Source organism: Mobula birostris, chromosome 9 (genome assembly GCF_030028105.1).
Source record: "Mobula birostris isolate sMobBir1 chromosome 9, sMobBir1.hap1, whole genome shotgun sequence".
NCBI lineage: Eukaryota > Metazoa > Chordata > Chondrichthyes > Myliobatiformes > Myliobatidae > Mobula > Mobula birostris.
In genome coordinates, this window is record NC_092378.1 from 3,944,126 (window position 1) to 3,961,975 (window position 17,850).

The following is a 17,850-nucleotide window of genomic DNA, read 5'->3' on the forward strand; positions in this document are numbered from 1 at the left end:
TAACCCATCCCTCCACTTCCTCATCCAGTTTATTTATAATAATCATGAAGAGAAGGGGGTCCCAGAACAGATCCCTGAGGCACACCACTGGTCACTGACCTCCATGCAGAATATGACCCGTCTACAACCACTCTTTGCCTTCTGTGTGCAAGGCAGTTCTGGATCCACAACACAGGGTCCTCTTGGATCCCATGCCTTCTTACTTTCTCAATAAGCCTTGCATGGGATACTTTATCAAATGCCTTACTGAAATCCATGTACACTACATCTACTGCTCTACCTTCATCAGTATGTTTAGTCACATCCTCAAAAAATTCAATCAGGCTTGTAAGACACAACCTGCCTTTGACAAAGCCACGCTGACTATTCTTAATCATATTATGCCTCTCCAAATGTTCAGAAATCCTACCTCTCAGGTTCTTCTCCATCAACTTACCAACCACTGAAGTAAGTCTCACTGGTCTATAATTTCCTGAGCTATCTCTACTCCCTTTCTTGAATAAGGGAACAACATTTTCAACCCTCCAATCCTCCAGAACCTCTCCTGTCACCATTGATGATGCAAAGATCATTGCCAGAGGCTCAGCAATCTCCTCCCACAGTAGCCTGGGGTATATTTCGTCTGGTCCCGGTGACTAATCCAACCCAATGCTTTCCAAAAGCTCCAGCGCATCCTCTTTCTTAATGTCTATATGCTCAAACTTTTCAGTCTGCTGTAAGTCTTCCCTACGATCGCCAAGGTCATTTTCCATAGTGAATACTGAAGGAAAGTATTCATTAAGTACCTCCGCTACCACCTCTGGTTCCATACATACTTTTCCACTGTCACACTTGATTGGTCCTATTCTCTCACATCATCCTCTTGGTCTTCACATACTTATGGAATGCCTTGGGGCAATACCCTGGCGGGGAGATTTGCGAGGGCTACTGAGGTGACTTTAAACTCGAATGGTTGGGGGGAGGAAATCAAATTAAAGAGACTAGGAGAGAGGAGGTTAGTTCACAAATAGAGAAAGCAGGTAGACAGTGTGTGAGGGAGGATAGGCAGGGGACAGAGACCAGGAGCACTCAGACCAAAGATGTAGGGGACAAGGAAGAAAAAGATAACAAAGTTGTTTGCTCCATTAAGGATAAGCAGAGACGAGGAGGTGGAGAGTTTCTTAAATGCATCTATTTTAATGCTAGGAGCATTGTAAGAAAGGTGGATGAGCTTAGAGCATGGATTGATACCGGGAAATATGATGTTGTAGCTATTAGTGAAACGTGATTGCAGGAGGGGTGTGATTGGCAACTAAATATTCCAGGATTTTGTTGCTTCAGGTATGATAGAATAGGAGGGGCAAGAGGGGGAGGTGTTGCATTGCTTGTCAGAGAAAATATAACAGCGGTGCTCTGGCAGGATAGATTAGTGGACTCGTCTAGGGAGGCTATTTGGGTGGAATTGAGGAATAGGAAAGGTGTGGTGACGCTTATAGGGGTGTATTATAGACCACCTAATGGGGACCGAGAACTGGAGGAGCAAATTTGTAAGGAGATAGCAGATATTTGTAGTAAGCACAAAGTTGTGATTGTGGGAGAATTTAATTTTCCACACATAGACTGGGAAGCCCATTCTGTGAATGGGCTGGATGGTTTGGAGTTTGTCAAACGTGTGCAAGATAGTTTATTGCAGCAATACATAGAGGTACCAACTAGAGAAGGGGCAGTGTTGGATCTCCTGTTAGGGAATGAGATAAGGCAGGTGACAGAGGTATGTGTTGGGGAGCACTTCGGGTCCAGTGATCACAATACCGTTAGTTTCAATATAATTATAGAGAAGGATAGGACTGGACCTAGGGTTGAGATTTTTGGTTGGAGAAAAGCTAACTTTGAGGAGAATGTGAAAGGATTTAGAAGGAGTGGATTGGGACAATTTGTTTTATGGGAAAGATGTAATAGAGAAATGGAGGTCATTTAAAGGTGAAATTTTGAAGGTACAGGATCTTTATGTTCCTGTTAGGTTGAAAGGAAAGGTTAAAAGTTTGAGAGAGCCATGGTTTTCAAGGGATATTGGAAACTTGGTTCGGTAAAAGAGAGGGATCTTCAATAAATATAGGCAGCTTGGAGTTGAGGTGCTCGAGGAATATAAAGAATGTAAAAAGAATCTTAAGAAAGAAATTAGAAAAGCTAAAAGAAGATACGAGGCTGCTTTGGCAAGTAGGGTGAAAATAAATCCAAAGGTTTTCTACGGTTATGTTAATAGCAAAAGGATAGTGAGGGATAAAATTGGTCCCTTAGAGAATCAGAGTGGACAGCTATATGCGGAACCAAAAGAGATGGGGGAGATTTTGAACAATTTCTTTTCTTCGGTATTCACTAAGGAGAAGGATATTGAATTGTGTAAAGGAAACAAGAAGGGTAGTTATGGAAAGTATGACGATTAAAGAAGAGGAAGTACTGGTGCTTTTAAGGAATATAAAAGTGGATAAGTCTCCGGGTCCAGACAAGATATTCCCTAGGACCTTGAGGGAAGTTAGTGTGGAAATAGCAGGGGCCCTGACAGAAGTATTTCAAATATCATTAGAAACGGGGATGGTGCCGGAGGATTGGCGTATTGCTCATTTGGTTCCATTGTTTAAAAAGGGTTCTAAGAGTAAACCTAGCAATTATCAGCCTGTGAGTTTGACATCAGTGGTGGGTAAATTGATGGAAAGTATTCTTAGAGATGGTATATATAATTATCTGGATAGACAGGGTCTGATTAGGAACAGTCAACATGGATTTGTGCGTGGAAGGTCATGTTTGACAAATCTTATTGAATTTTTTGATGAGGTTACTAAAAAAGTTGACGAAGGTGAAGCGGTGGATGTTGTCTATATGGACTTCAGTAAGGCCTTTGACAAGGTTCCACATGAAAGATTAGTTAGGAAGGTTCAATCGTTAGGCATTAATATCAAAGTAGTAAAATGGATTCAGCAGTGGCTAGATGGGAGACGCCAGAGAGTAGTGGTGGATAACTGTGTGTCAAATTGGAGGAAGGTGTGTAGTGGTGTGCCTCAGGGATCTGTACTGGGTCCAATGTTGTTTGTCATATATATTAATGATCTGGATGATGGGGTGGTAAATTGGATTAGTAAGTATACAGATGATACTAAAATAGGTGGCGTTGTGGATAATGAAGTAGATTTTCAAAGCTTGCAGAGAGATTTAGGCCAGTTAGAAGAGTGGGCTGAAAGATGGCAGGTTGAGTTTAATGCTGAAAAATGTGAGGAGCTACATTTTGGTAGGACTAATCAAAATAGGACATACATGGTAAATGGCAGGGCACTGAAGAATGCTGTAGAACAGAGGGATCTAGGAATAATGGTGCATAGTTCCCTGAAGGTGGAATGTCATGTGGATAGGGTGGTGAAGAAAGCTTTTGGTATGCTGGCCTTTATTAATCAGAGCATTGAGTATAGGAGTTGGGTTGTAATGTTGAAATTGTATAAGGCATTGGTAAGGCCAAATTTGGAGTATTGTGTACAGTTCTGGTCACCGAATTATAGGAAAGATGTCAATAAAATTGAGAGAGTACAGAGGAGGTTTACTAAAATGTTGCCTGGAATTCATCTCCTAAGTTACAGAGAAAGGTTGAACAAGTTGGATCTTTATCCTTTGGAGCGTAGAAGGTTGAGGGGGGGCTTGACAGAGGTGTTTAAAATTATGAGGGGGATAGATAGAGTTGATGTGGATAGGCTTTTTCCATTGAGAGTGGGGGAGATTCAAACAAGAGGACATGAGTTGAGAGTTAAAGGGCAAAAGTTTAGGGGTAACATAAGGGGGAACTTCTTTACTCAGAGAGTGGTAGCTGTGTGGAACAAGCTTCCAGCAGAAGTGGTTGAGGCAGGTTCGATGTTGTAGTTTAAAGTTAAATTGGAAAGCTATATGGACAGGAAAGGAATGAAGGGTTATGGGCTGAGTGCAGGTCGGTGGGACTAGGTGAGAGTAAGAGTTCGGCACGGACTAGAAGGGCTGAGATGGCCTGTTTCCGTGCTGTAATTTTTACATGGTTATATGGTTATTCTGCATTGGCACAGTTTGTTGTTCATTGATCCTGTTTACAGCTACTGCTCTATAGATTTGATAAGTACTGTATGCCTGCAGGAAAAAGAATCTCAGGATTGTTTGTAGTGACGTGTAAGTACTCCGCTAATAAATTTTACTTCGAACTGTGAACTTTTCGAGATGTGCTGAGGCTGCAGGAATGCTAGAGAAATGCAAAATATGTCCTTCTTTATATAATCAAAACCAGGCTGAAGGAAAACATTACTCCCATACTAGCTACTCTGTATTGGCTTCTTGTATCTCTTAGAATTGATTTTAAAGTTCTCTTACTTGTTTTTAAAGCTCTTAATAATTTGGGACCGGAGTACATCACAGAATCGTTTTTGTTTTATAATCCAGCTCGAGCTCACAGGTTTTCTTCCGTCAGTGTCTTAAACTTAAACAATCTCCCGCAAAACATAATTGGCTGGTCAGTTTTTTTAAATGATGCTCCTAAAGTGTGGAACTCAATACCTAAGGTTATGCGGGATGCAGACTTGTTTGACACTTTTAAACACCAGTTCAAAATCTATTCATTTAACCTTGTTTTTAACACCTTTTTGTCTTTTATTTTCATGTTTATTTTTATTTTTTATTTTATTTTCATGTTTGCACATTATCCACTGCTAAGCACTTTGATCTGCATCGTCTGTATGAAAAGTGCTCTGTTAATAAGTTATTATTATTACTATTATTCTTGAGAGAATTCCTCATGGGGAAGTTGGAAAAAAAGTGGAAAATAACAAGTAATTAAGAACATTGTGAATCGCTAGGGTTTATCCACCCTGATTTGCCTCAGGACAGCAATGCCTCTTCCACTGTAATCTGTATGGCATCCCTGACCTCACTGCTGTTTTGCTATACTATACTCTACTACAGACCCTGTGCCCGTCTCCTGAGTAAATACAGATGCAAAAACTTCCATTTAAGATCACCCCTATCTTTTTTGGCTCCATACATAGGTTCCCATTCTGATCATCCAGAGGACTAACTTTGTCCCTTGCTATCCTTTTGCTCTTAACATATCTATGGAATCTCTTAGGACTCTTCTTCACCTTGTCTGCTAGAACAACCTTGTGTCTTCTTTTAATCTGCCTGATTTCCTTCTGAAGCGTCCTCTTTCATTTCTTATACTCCTCAAGCAGCCCATTTGTTCTTGCCTGCCTATACCTGCTATGCACCTCCTTCCTTATCTTCTCCAGGTTCTCAATATTTCTCAAAAACCAAGGTTCGCTAATTCTGTTATCCCTGCCTTTTATTCTGAAAGGACCATACAAACTCTGTACTTCTCAAAATTTCACTTGTGAAGGCCTTCTACTTACCAAGTACACCTTTGCCAGAAAACAATCTGTCCCAATCCATGCTTGCCATATTCTTTCTGAAACCATTAAAATTAGCCTTGCTCCAGTTTAGAATCTCAACCTAAAGACCAGACCTGTCTTCTTCCATAATTATCTTGAAACAAGTGGTATTATGATCACCAGATGAAAAGTGTTCCCCTACACAAACTTCTGTCACCTTCTCTGTTTCTTCATATACCAAAAGTTTCTCAGATACATAAAGTGTAAAAGAGAGGCGGGAATGAAGATCAAACTGCTGGAAAATGATGCTGGAGGTGTAGGAATGTGGGACAAGGAAATGGTGAACAAACTGAATAACTTGAATTTTGCATCAGTCTTCACAGTGGAAGACATCAGCAGTATGGTGCAAGTTCCAAAGTGTCAAAGGTCAGAAGTGTGTGAAATTGCCATATCTAGAGAGATAATTCTTGGGAAACTGAAAGGTATGAAGGTAAATAAGTCACCTGGACCAGATGGTGTACACCCCAGGGTTCTGAAAGAGGTGACTGAAGAGAATGCAGACGCATTAGCAATGATCTTTCAAGAATCACTAGATTCTGAAATGGTTCTGGAACACTGAAAAATTGTAAATGTCACTCCACTCTTCAAGAAGGGAGGGAGGCAGAAGAAAGGAAACTATGGGCCAGTTAGTCTGATCTCAGTGGCTGGGAAGCTGTTGGAGTTGATTATTAAGGATGAGGTCTCAAGGAACTTGGAGGCACATGATAAAATAGGCCATAATCAACGTGGTTTCCTCAAGGGAAATTCTTGTCTGGAAAGTCTGTTGGAATTCTTTGAAGAAGTAACAAGTAGAATACTTGTGGTATTGAGTTTAAGAGCTGAGAGGTAATGTTACAATTATATAGGACCCTGGTCAGACGCCACGTGGATTGGGCTGCCAGCGACGGTTGTGAAGGTAGATACGATAGGATCTTTTAAGAGACTCCTGGATAGGTACATGGAGCTTAGAAAAATAGAGAGCTATGGGTAACCCTAGGTAATTTCTAAAGTAAGTACATGTTTGTCACAGCATTGTTGGCCAAAAATAGTCAACCCTTTCATTTCTTCTACAAAAGTGCTTGACCATACACTTCCTGAGACTCTATTCCATCTGCCACTTATTTGCCCATTCTCCTAATCTGTCCTTTTGTAGCCACTCTACTTCCTTAAAATTACCTGCCCCTGCATCTATCTTTGTATCGTCCGCAAAATATGTCACAAAGCCATCAATTCCATCATCCAAGTCATAGGCATATGACAGTCCCAACACAGACCCCTGTGGAATACCACTAGTCATCGGCAGTCAATCAGAAAAGTCTCCTTTTATTCAGCCACTGCTTTATCCATGCTAGAACTTTTCCCGTAATACCATGGGCTTGTAGCTTGTTAAGCAACCTCATGTGTGGCAGCTTATCAAAGGCCTTCTGAAAATCATCAAACAATTCCAATTTGTCTGTTAGAAACATAGAAACATAGAAAACCTACAGCACAATACGGGTCCTTCGGCCCACAATGCTGAGCTGAACATGTACTTACTTTAGAAATTACCTAGGGTTACGCATAGCCCTCTATTTTTCTGAGCACCATGTACCTATCCAGGAGTCTCTTTAAAGACCCTATCGTATCTGCCTCCACCACCATCGCCAGCAGCTCATTCCACGCACTCACCACTCTCTGCGTAAAAAACTTACCCCTGACATCTCCTCTGTACCTACTTCCAAGCACCTTAAAACTGTGCCCTCTTGTGATAGCCATTTCAGCCCTGGGAAAAAGCCTCTGACTATCCACACGATCAATGCCTCTCATCATCTTATACACCTCTATCAGGTCACCTCTCAACCTCTGTTGCTCCAAGGAGAAAAGGCCAAGTTCTCTCAACCTGTTTTCATATGGCATGCTCCCCAGTCTAGGCAACATCCTTGTAAGTCTCCTGTGCCGTATTTCTATAGTTTCGACATCCTTCCTGTAGTGAGGTGACCAGCACTGAGCACAAGTGGGGTCTGACCAGGGTCCTGTATGGCTGTAACATTACCTCTTGACTCTTAAACTCAATCCCACAAGTACTCTACTTGTTATTTCTTCAGAGAATTCCAACAAACCTGTCAGGCAAGAATTTCCCTTGAGGAAACCATGGTGATTATGGCCTATTTTATCATGTGCCTCCAAGTTCCCTGAGACCTCATTCTTAATAATCAACTCCAACAGCTTCCCAGCCACTGAGGTCAGACTAACTGGCCCATAGTTTCCTTTCTTCTGCCTCCCTCCCTTCTTGAAGAGTGGAGTGACATTTACAATTTTCCAGTGTTCCAGAACCATTCCAGAATCTGGTGATTCTTGAAAGATCATTTGCTAATGCATCTGCATTCTCTTCAGTCACCTCTTTCAGAACCCTGGGGTGTACACCATCTGGTCCAGGTGACTTATTTACCTTCAGACCTTTCAGTTTCCCAAGAATCTTCTCTCTAGTTATGATAGCTTCACACACTTCATGACCCCTAACATGTGGAACATACAGCTAATGTCTTCCACAGTGAAGACTGATGCAAAATACTTATTCAGTTCATCCGCCATTTCATTGTCCCCCATTTCTACCTCTCCAGCATCATTTTGCTGCAGTCTGATATCCACGGTTGCCTCTCTTTTACACTTCATGTATCTGAAGAAGCTTTCGCTATTCTCTTTAATATTATTGGCTAGCTTACTTTCATATTCTATCTTCACCTTCTTACTGACTTTTTAGTTGCCTTCTGTTGGTTTTTAAAAGCTTCCCAATCCTCTAACTCCCTACTAAACTTTGTTCTATTATATACCTTCTCTTTGGCTTTAATGCTGGCTTTGATTTCTCTTGTTAGCCATGGTTGTGTCATCTTGTCTTTAGAATACTTCTTCCTCTGGCCCACTCCCACAATGGCTGCTCTACTTAATCCTAATTTCTTTTTATTGGTTCTTGCCAAATGCCTAATTATGCGCAATCTGGTGTCTCCTCTGGACTGTGGCGTGCAAAAATGTGCCAACTACTTGTGCCTCAACCTTCCCTCCAAGCAATCTTTTATCTCCTCAGGACTGCAGCATCCATAGAAACACCCGGAGGAGACCCACGTGTTCAAGGTGAGGACGTACAAACTCCATAGGACAGCATCAGATTTGAACACTGAATGTGGAAGCCCCGAGCTGTAATATTGTCGTGTATATCACTATGCTACTACGCCGTTTGGACTTCTATCTCTGACCTTCAGGCCTCAGTCTTTGATGTTGATCCCAGGATTCTAGGCCTCGAATTCCATTCTTGGATGGACTTCTGACCCAGTGATTCACTGACGAGATGGGAGAGGTGTGGTGGTGTCACAAGCCTTTATGCCTCCAGCCTGTACATACCCCTGTGTAATGAAAGATACCGGACGTACCAGTTAATGAAGCACAGGTGGTCCTCCAGCTCTTTCCAGTAGTGATGGAAATGTTTCCATTGGATTTCGGCGAGTCATGAGTTCGAGGCCTAGTATTCAGTGTTCAGTGGGGTTGAGGGGTTGGTCATGAGGATTGAGGCTTGAGTGTTGTATTGGAAGTCCTGAAGATGAGGCCCGATGGCCTGAGCCCTGAATCGACGAATCTCAACGGGTCCATCGGGGTAGTTGAAAGCCCATTGCCTGTGAGTTGAAGGCTGATTGGGAGAACTCTGTTCATGGGTGGGAGTGAAGAATGGGGCTGGTTTTGCTGTCATTGTTTTGTTGCTTGTTGTGTTTTGTGTTGTTCTGCTGAGCATAGTGGACATGCTGTCTTGGCACTGGAATGTTTGGCGACACTTGCGGGCTTCCCCCAGCACGTCCTTGGGTGTGTTGTTTGTTACTGGAAATGACACATTTCACTACATAAATATTTAGAGATATCACGTGGTAACCGGCTATTCCGGCCCGAGCCCATGCTCTCCAATTACACCCATGTGATCAATTAACGTACTAACCCGTACTTCTTTGGAATGTTGGAGGAAACCAGAAAACCTGGTGGAAACCCACATGGTCAGAAGGAGAACGTATACAGTCCTTATAGACAGTGAAGGGAATTGAACCCAGTCACTGGTGGCATAATAGCATTACGATAACCGCTATGCCACACTGCCATCCCAAACGTTTCGATGTACACAAGATAAATAATTTTGAATCTTGGTCCGACCCATGTCGCCCTCTCCAGTTACGCGGAGATTCCCAGAGCCAGGACCTTAACTGGTGATAAATGAGATAGACGCAGTAGGAAAACTTATTTTCTCCTTGGCATTGTAGGTGACATGTACAAACTGACACTTTAGAATGCATGTACAGTTCTCGTGGTCAGAGCACGTGAGAATTTTCATGGAAGTAATAAATATATTCCCTTAGCTCTTGAAGGGAATCGAGTTGTTAAGTGGTGTTTGTGGTAACAAATCACCTATCAGCTCTGTGTGTACAGGAGCTGTGGCACCACACGATTGGAACTATGCGACTCGCTGAAGACTTGTGATCTTTTATCATTGAATTAAAGCCTCCAGCTCCGACTCTCACCTTTGCCCATTACCCTGGCCTTTGGCAAAAGGAAGTTCATTAACTGTTCAGTCTGCAGGTTTCCAGAGAGAAGTCGTATGACTCCTATCGATGGATAACTACAGTTCAGACGAAGAGTATACCTTTCTATATTCTCTACAGTTCTACGTTCTCTGTTCTATAAAGTTCTATATAGACCGTAGGTGCAGGAGTAGGCCATTCAGCCCTTCAAGCCAGCACCGCCATTCACTGTGATCATGGCTGATCATCCACAATCAGTATCCAGTTCCTGCCTTATCCCCATAACCTTTGATTCCGCTATCTTTAAGAGCTCTATCCATCTCTTTCTTGAAAACAAATGGTTTTATAATGGTTGCTCCATTATCGGAATGATGTTGAGTCTTTAGAGAGGGTGCAAAAGAGGTCTACCAGGAGGCATGTGCTATAACAAGAGGTTGGACAAACTTGAGTTGTTTTCTCTGGCTGAGGGGAGATCTGATAGAGATTTATAAGACTATGAGAGGTATAGACAGAGTAGACAGACAGTATCTTTTTTCCCAGAGTTGAAATATCTAGTATCAGAGGGCATGCATTTAAGGTGAAGAGGATAATTTCAAAGGAGATGTGAGGGACAAGTTTTTGACTCAGAGTTGTGGAATGTGCTGCCTGAATAGTGGTAGTGACAGATAAATGTGAGCAAAATGGAGGGAAATGGACATTGTGCAGGCAGAAGAGATTAATTTAGTTAGACATTTGATTATCTGATTTAATTGGTTTGGCACAACATTGTGAGCAGAAGAGCCTGTTTCTGTACTGTACTGTTCTAAGCTTTATGTTCTTTCATATAGCGAATCTGTGAATGCTGTGCCACAGACTGCGGTGGAGGTCAAGTCCATGTGTTTCCTTAAGGTAGAGTTGATCAATTCCAGATCAGTCAGGGCATCAAAGGATATGACGAGAGGGCAGATGTGTGGGGCTGAGTGGGGTCCGGGATCAGCCATGACCGAATGGCGGAGCAGACTCGATGGGCTGAATGGCCCAAATCTGCTCCTATGTCTTATGGTCTTATGATTCATAGACCCGCACTTAATTTGAAATGTGAAATTATGGTTTTATGTTAGATTCAGATTCAGATTCATTTATTTATCATAACACAAGAGATTCTGCAGATGCTGGGAATCCTGAGTGAGATTCAAAACGCTGCAGGGACTCAGCAGGTCAGGCAGCATCCATGGAGAGGAATAAAGAGTTGTTACTTCAGGCAAAGATCCTTCATCAGGGCTTATTTCTCACATGTACGCCAAAACATACAGAGAAACATACCATTTGTGTTCACAATTAACACAACCAAGGGTGCACTGGGGGGCAGCCCACAAGTGTCGCCACACATTCTAGTACCAAAATAACATACTCACAATGCTTGGCAGAACAACACACAACGCAACGAAACAGAACACAAAGAGCAACACAACAACAGCAAAGCAAAGCAAGTCCCATTTCCTCACATCCCCCCAGCCCCCACCACCCATTCCCTCTCATTCACGCTCCTACACATCATAATTGAGAGTTTAACATCTAAGAATACACATTATACCAACAGGAGAGGCAGAGGGGGTGGGTGGCTCTATTTATAAAAAATTAAATCATTTCTAAATGACAATAAATGAGGACTGAGTGTCCTCATAATCTAAAAAAAATCAAATCTATAGAAAGAGGTGACATAAGATCAGAAGATGTAGAATCCTTATGGGTAGAGTTAAGAAACTGGAAAGGTAAAAAGACTCTGATGGGAGCTATAATAGGCATCTGAACAGTAGCCAGGACTTGGGATACAAATAACAACAGGAGATACAAATGGCATGTCAAAAGGGCAAAAATTGTGTCTTCGGCAAATTTATAGATGACGTCTGAGCTGTGCCTAACCACAGTCATATGTGTAGCAAGCAGAGGGCTAAGCAGAAGTCCCAGAGGAGTGCCCGTGTTTGATTGCCAGTGAGGAGGAGATGCTACTTCTGATCCACACTGACTGGTCTCCGGGTGAGGAAATCAAGGATCCATTTGCAGCGGGAGATACAGGGACCTAGGCTTTGGAGATTTTTGATCAGTACTGTAGGTTTTCGAGCTTTTAGATTAGAAATGAAGGTATGATTGTTTTGAATGCTGAGCTGTTACCAGTAAACAGCAGCCTGACATAAATATTATTTCTGCCGCAATGGGGAACATTAGTGATCCAAGGCCTGGTGCAGAAACAGGAATATTACATCTGGTACAGACCTATTGTGGTGATAGGTAAATTGCAGCAGGTCCAGGTCTTTGCTTCGGGAGGAGTTAATTCTATCTGTGATCAACCTCTCAAAGCATTTCATCACCATAGCTGTGAACGCCACTGCACAGACTGTTGCTGCAGAAAGCAGCACCCATGATTAGGGACCTCCACCATCCAGGCCAGGCTCTCTTCTCTCGGCTGCCATCAGGAAGGAGGTACAGGAGCTCCAGGACCCACACCACCACGGGTAGGAACAGTTATTACTCCCCAATCATCAGATTCTTGAACCAGAAAGGTTCAATTCACGCAAACTTCACTTACCCCATCATTGAACAGTTCCCACAACCTAAGACTCACTTTCAAGGACTCTTCATCTCATGTTCTCAATATTTATTGCTTATTTATTCATCATTATTATTTCTTTCTTTTTGTATTTGTATCTTTTGCACACCGGTTGAACACCCATTTGGTGTGGTTTTTATTATGGATTTATTGAGTATGTCCATAAGAAAATTAATCTCGGGGATGTATATGGTGACATATATGTACATTATTAATAAATTATAATTGAATTTTGAACTGTTGTAACATGCCACCTTCCTGTCAGTTTGAACCATGGGCAACATGGTAGTGTGGTGGTCAGCACAACACTTTACAGTGCAGGTGACCCGGGTTCAATTCCCACCACTGCCTGTAAGAAGTTTGTACGTTCTCCCTGTGACCCCGTGGGTTTCCTCCGGGTGCTCTGGTTTCCTCCCACAGTCCGTAGACATACTGGTTAGTAGGTTAATTGGTCATTGTAAATTGTCCTGTGATCAGGCTGGGATTAAATCGGGGTTGCTGGGTGGCACGGCTAGATGGGCCGGAAGGACCTATTCTGCGCAGTATCTCTTTAAAAAAATAAATTCTCCTCTGACCTCCCTCATTAACAAGGTGCTTCTGCCTACGCATCTACTGCTCCCTGGATGCTTTTTATTTTTTACACCATTCTCTGTAAACTCCAGAGACTGTTGTATGTGAAAATCCCAGGAGATCATCAATTTCTGAGATACTCAAACCACCCTGTCTGACACCAACAATTATTCAACAGTCAAAGTCATTAGATCACATTTCTTCCTCATTCCGATGTTTGGTCTGAACAACAACTGAACCTCTTGACCACATCCGCATACTTTAACGCGTTGAGTTACTGCTACATGATTGGCTGATTAGATATTTGCATTAATGAGCAGGTGTACAGGTGTCTCTAATAAAGTGGCCTCTGAGTGTACAGGATATTGAAATTGCTGATGAACTGATTGAGGGTTTTCAGCTGAAACGTTAACTCTTTGTTCCGTTCTATTGGTGCTGCATGACTTGCTGAGTTTCTCCAGTATTTTGTGTGTGTTGCTTTTGAAATACCTTTGTTCTTTACCCCCACATTGAACCTGACAGCAATCTCTATCGTAATGCATGATTATCTGAGTTACTGTCGCCATTCTGTCACCTTGACCCCTCTCATTACAAGGCATTTTAACTCAAAGAAATGCCACTCACCGGATGTTGTCTTGTTTTTCACACCAGTCTCTGTAAGCTCTAGCAACTGTTGTCTGTGAAAATACCAGGAGATCAGCAGTTTCTGAGATAATCAAACCACCCCATCTGGCACCAACAATCATTCCATGGTCAAAGTAATTTAGATCACATTGTGATGTTTGGTCTGAGCAAGATCTGAATGTATTCCCCACGTTTTTATGCATTGAGTTGCTGCCACATGATTAGTGGATTAAATATCTGCATTAACAAGCAGGTATACCGATGTATCTAATAAAGTGTGTGTACGTTCTTTGGTAATAAATTTACTTGGAACTTTGAACTTTGACAGTTTGTTACTAAAACTAATGCCCTCTACTTAAGAAAAGTGGAGAGAGAAAAGGGGAACAGTAGATCGGTTTGCTTACGTGGGAAAATTTTATTATTAAGGAAGTGGTAACCGGACACTCAGAAGACAATAGTGCTAAGATGAAGCATCTGGAACGGAAATAACTTTGATAAATGTGTTGGAAAGTTTTGAGATTGTGAATGGGCAGATGTCATTGGGTCAATGAGTCACTTAATGTGAAAACAGGTCCTCTGGCCCAATGAGAATTCCACTGGAATCAGAATCAGGTTTAACATCACTGACATTGCAGAAGAGAGCAAACAAAAATAGTGAGGTAGAGTTCGTGGGTTCATTGTTCATTCAGAAATCTGATGGCAGAGGGGAAGAAACGTTCCTGAATCATTTAGTATATGTGTGTGTGCCTTCAGGCTTCTGTACCTCCTCCTTGATGGTACTGGTGAGAAGAGGGCATATCCTGGGTAATGGAGGTTCTTAATAATGGATGCCTCCTTCCTGAGGCGTCACCTGCCTCCATGCTGAGGTAGCGAGAGCCCTTGATGGAGCTGGCTGAGTTTACAGCCTTCTGCAGCTTTTTCCAGTCCTGTTCAGGCCCCCCCAATACCCGACCGTGAAGCAATCAGTTAGAATGCTCCCCACCGTACTCCTGCAGAAATTAACAAACATCATTGGTGACATAGCAAGCTTCTTCAAACTCCTATTGAAGTAGAGCTGCCACACTGTCTTCTTTGTAATTGCATCACTATGTTTGACCCAAGATAGATCCTCAGACATATTGACACCCAGGAAGATGAAACTGCTGATCACCATCTACTCCAATCCTGCACTCATTCTATTTTGTTCCCCTACAGAGTCATAAACCAGCCCCAGATTCGCCACTCACAGACAGCAGAGGCAGCAATCGATCTGCTGGAGGAACACAGCAAGTCCTTCAGAGCCAGTTCCCCCTGGAAAGAGAAAACACTATAAAAGTAATCAAAAGCACATAAATAGGTAAAGTAGCTTATATACATAGATTGGTTGTATGTCCATAGGCGACACTAGGTTGTACATAAGGTGACTATTGGGAAATAATAAAGCAATAAAGTTGTGGTGGAGTTAGTGGGTGGAGGTGTTGATCAGTCTTGGGGAAAGTATCTGTTTTTGAGTCTGGTGGTCCTGACATGGATGCTTTAATTCCATAAGATGTAGGGACAGAATTAGGCCATTTGGCCCATTGAATCTGCACCACTATTCTGTCATGGCTGATTTATTATCCCTCTCAACCCCATTCACCTGCCTTCTCCCCGTAACCTTTGACACCCTGGTCAACCAAGAACCTATCAACCTCTGCCTTAAATATACGTAAAGGTTTGGCCTCCACAACTGCCTGTGGCAACGAATTCCACAGATTCACCACCCTCTGGCTGAAGAAATTCCTCCTCATCTCTGTTCTAAAGGGATGTTCTTATATTCTGAGACTCCCCAGCTACAGGAAACTGCAGTCTCAGTTTATCATCAGACGGCCCTCTCGTACTGGTGTGTGTCCATGTCCATGGATAAGGGATCGAGCAAAGATCAGTGTGACATCTTGAGGTTTCAACTCCTGATTGATAGATTTGTTCCAAGGTTTTCCTCATGATTTGGGGCCAGTGTCTGTCGGAGATAGTGGAATTAATTTTCCTCCATGTTAACAGTCCTAACTGCTAACCACAGCCCACATCCTTACACAGCGAACATACAAGGATCTCCAAGGCTGCCTGCCTGCTGACTGCAAAACCCAAAGTACGTTAGCAGTGAGATAAAGCAAAGCCTGGTCCTAATTGCAATGGGACCTACCTCCAAGTTAGTGCTGGGAAAAGCAGAACACTGAAAGGTGAACTTGCAACGTGACATCCAGATGACCCAAAGAACTCAGCAACCAGTGAAGGCCATAAAATCATAAGACATAGGATCAAAATTAAACCATTCAGCCCATCAAGTCTGCTCCACCATTCCAGCATGGCTGATTTATTATCCCTCTCAACCCCATTTTTCTGTTTTCTCCCTGTAACCATAGACATTCTGACTAATCAAGATCCATCAATCTCTGCTCTAAATATACCCAATAACTTGGCCTCCACAGTCAACCTAGGCAATGAATTCCATAGATTCACCATCCTCTGGCTAAAGAAATTCCTCCTCATCTCTGATCTAGACAGACGTCACTCTATTTTGAAGTAGTGCCCTCTGGTCCTACAATCATATATGAAACATCTTCTCCACATCCACTCTATCTAGGACTTTCAATATTTGACAGATTTCAATGAATCTCCCTTCATCCTTCTAAACTCCAGTGAGGACAGGCCCCAGAGCTGTTATATGCTCTTCATGCATTCCCAGGATTATTCTTGTGAACTTCCTCTGGATGTCTCCAGTGTGGACGTAATCTGCACAGGGATAAACCAGAATATATCACACTTGGATTCCGTATCCAAATGAAGTGTTGGGGTTAAATTACTAAGACACCACAACCAGCATTTCAGGGACTTCTGTTCAAAGTTCACCACAGCCACTGTGGAATTTCAATTCTGTTAATCTGGAATTCAAGACAATATTAGCATCTTGCCTTTGTAATAAATCTTCCAGATTGTCATAGGCAGTGAGCAGCAGAACCCAGGGGAGTTCTGTAGAACATAAAAATCTAGAGATACATGTACATGGTTCCCTGAAAGTACTGACACCAGTAGAGACATTGGTGAGGAAGGCTTTTGACTTGTTTACCTTCACTAGTCAGGGCACTGATAGCAGGAGTTGAAAGGTCAATAGATACGTTCGGGGCATTTAAGAAACTCTTAGATGGGCACATGGGTGATAGAAAAATAGAAGTCTATGTAAAAGGAAGGTTTAAATTACTTTTTGTGTAGGTTAAAAGGTTGGCACAACATTGTAGGCTGAAGGGCCTGTCCTGGGCTGTAATATTCTCTGCTCTATGTTTATGTCAGTTTGCAACTGTACAAGTTGTTAGTGAGGTATTGCGTGCAGTTCCACTCACTCAGCTTTTGGAAATGTTCAAAGTTTCATGAAAATTTATTATCAAAGTGCATATATGTTGGGGTTCAAACATTTAACTGTCACTCATTCTTTGGGGCACTCTGCTTTTGTGGATGGTTATGAAGAAAAAGAATTTCGGGATATATATTGTATGTACCTTTGAAACCTTTGATATGTCACCATATACACCCCTAAGATTAATTTTCTTGAGGGCATTCACAGTAAGTATGAAAGGCTGTGCATAACGAGAATGATAAACAACTAATGTAAAAGATAACACATTGTACAAATAGGAAATGAAAAATAATGATAAAAATTAATAAACAATAAATATCAAGAACATGAGACGAAGAGTCCTTGAAAGTGAGTCCATAGTTTGTAAGAAAAGTTCAATGTTGGGGTGAGTGAAGTTCCCCCCTCTGGTTTAAGAGCTTAATGGTTGAGGGGTAATAACTGTTCCTGAACCTGGTGATGTGGGTCCTGAGGCTCCTGCACCTTCTTCCTGATGGCAGCAGTGGGAAGAAAGCATGTCCTGGATAGTGGGGGTCCCTGATGATGGATGCTGCTTTCCTGTGACAGCACTCTGTGTAGAGGTGCTCAATAGTAAGGAGGGCTTTACCCATAATGGACTGGACTGTCACAAACAAGAGGAAACCTGCAGATGCTGGAAATCCAAAATGCTGGAGGAACTCAGCAGGTCAGGCAGTATCTATGGAAAAGAGTACAGTCAATGTTTTGGGCTGAGGCCCTTCAGCAAGATTGGAAGAAAAACCCTCC

The 17,850-nt window shown here is 42.3% G+C and overlaps 1 protein-coding gene across 1 annotated transcript in view; it reads left to right on the forward strand.

The window, feature by feature from the left end:
* LOC140203302 (transcription factor Spi-C-like) overlaps positions 1 to 17,850 on the forward strand; it is a 118,221-nt gene that overhangs the window by 53,384 nt on the left and 46,987 nt on the right. Inside the window, exon 2 of the mRNA XM_072269315.1 lies at positions 14,913 to 15,032. The gene's annotated coding sequence lies outside the window, so the exon portion shown is untranslated. The remainder of the gene's footprint in view (positions 1 to 14,912; positions 15,033 to 17,850) is intronic.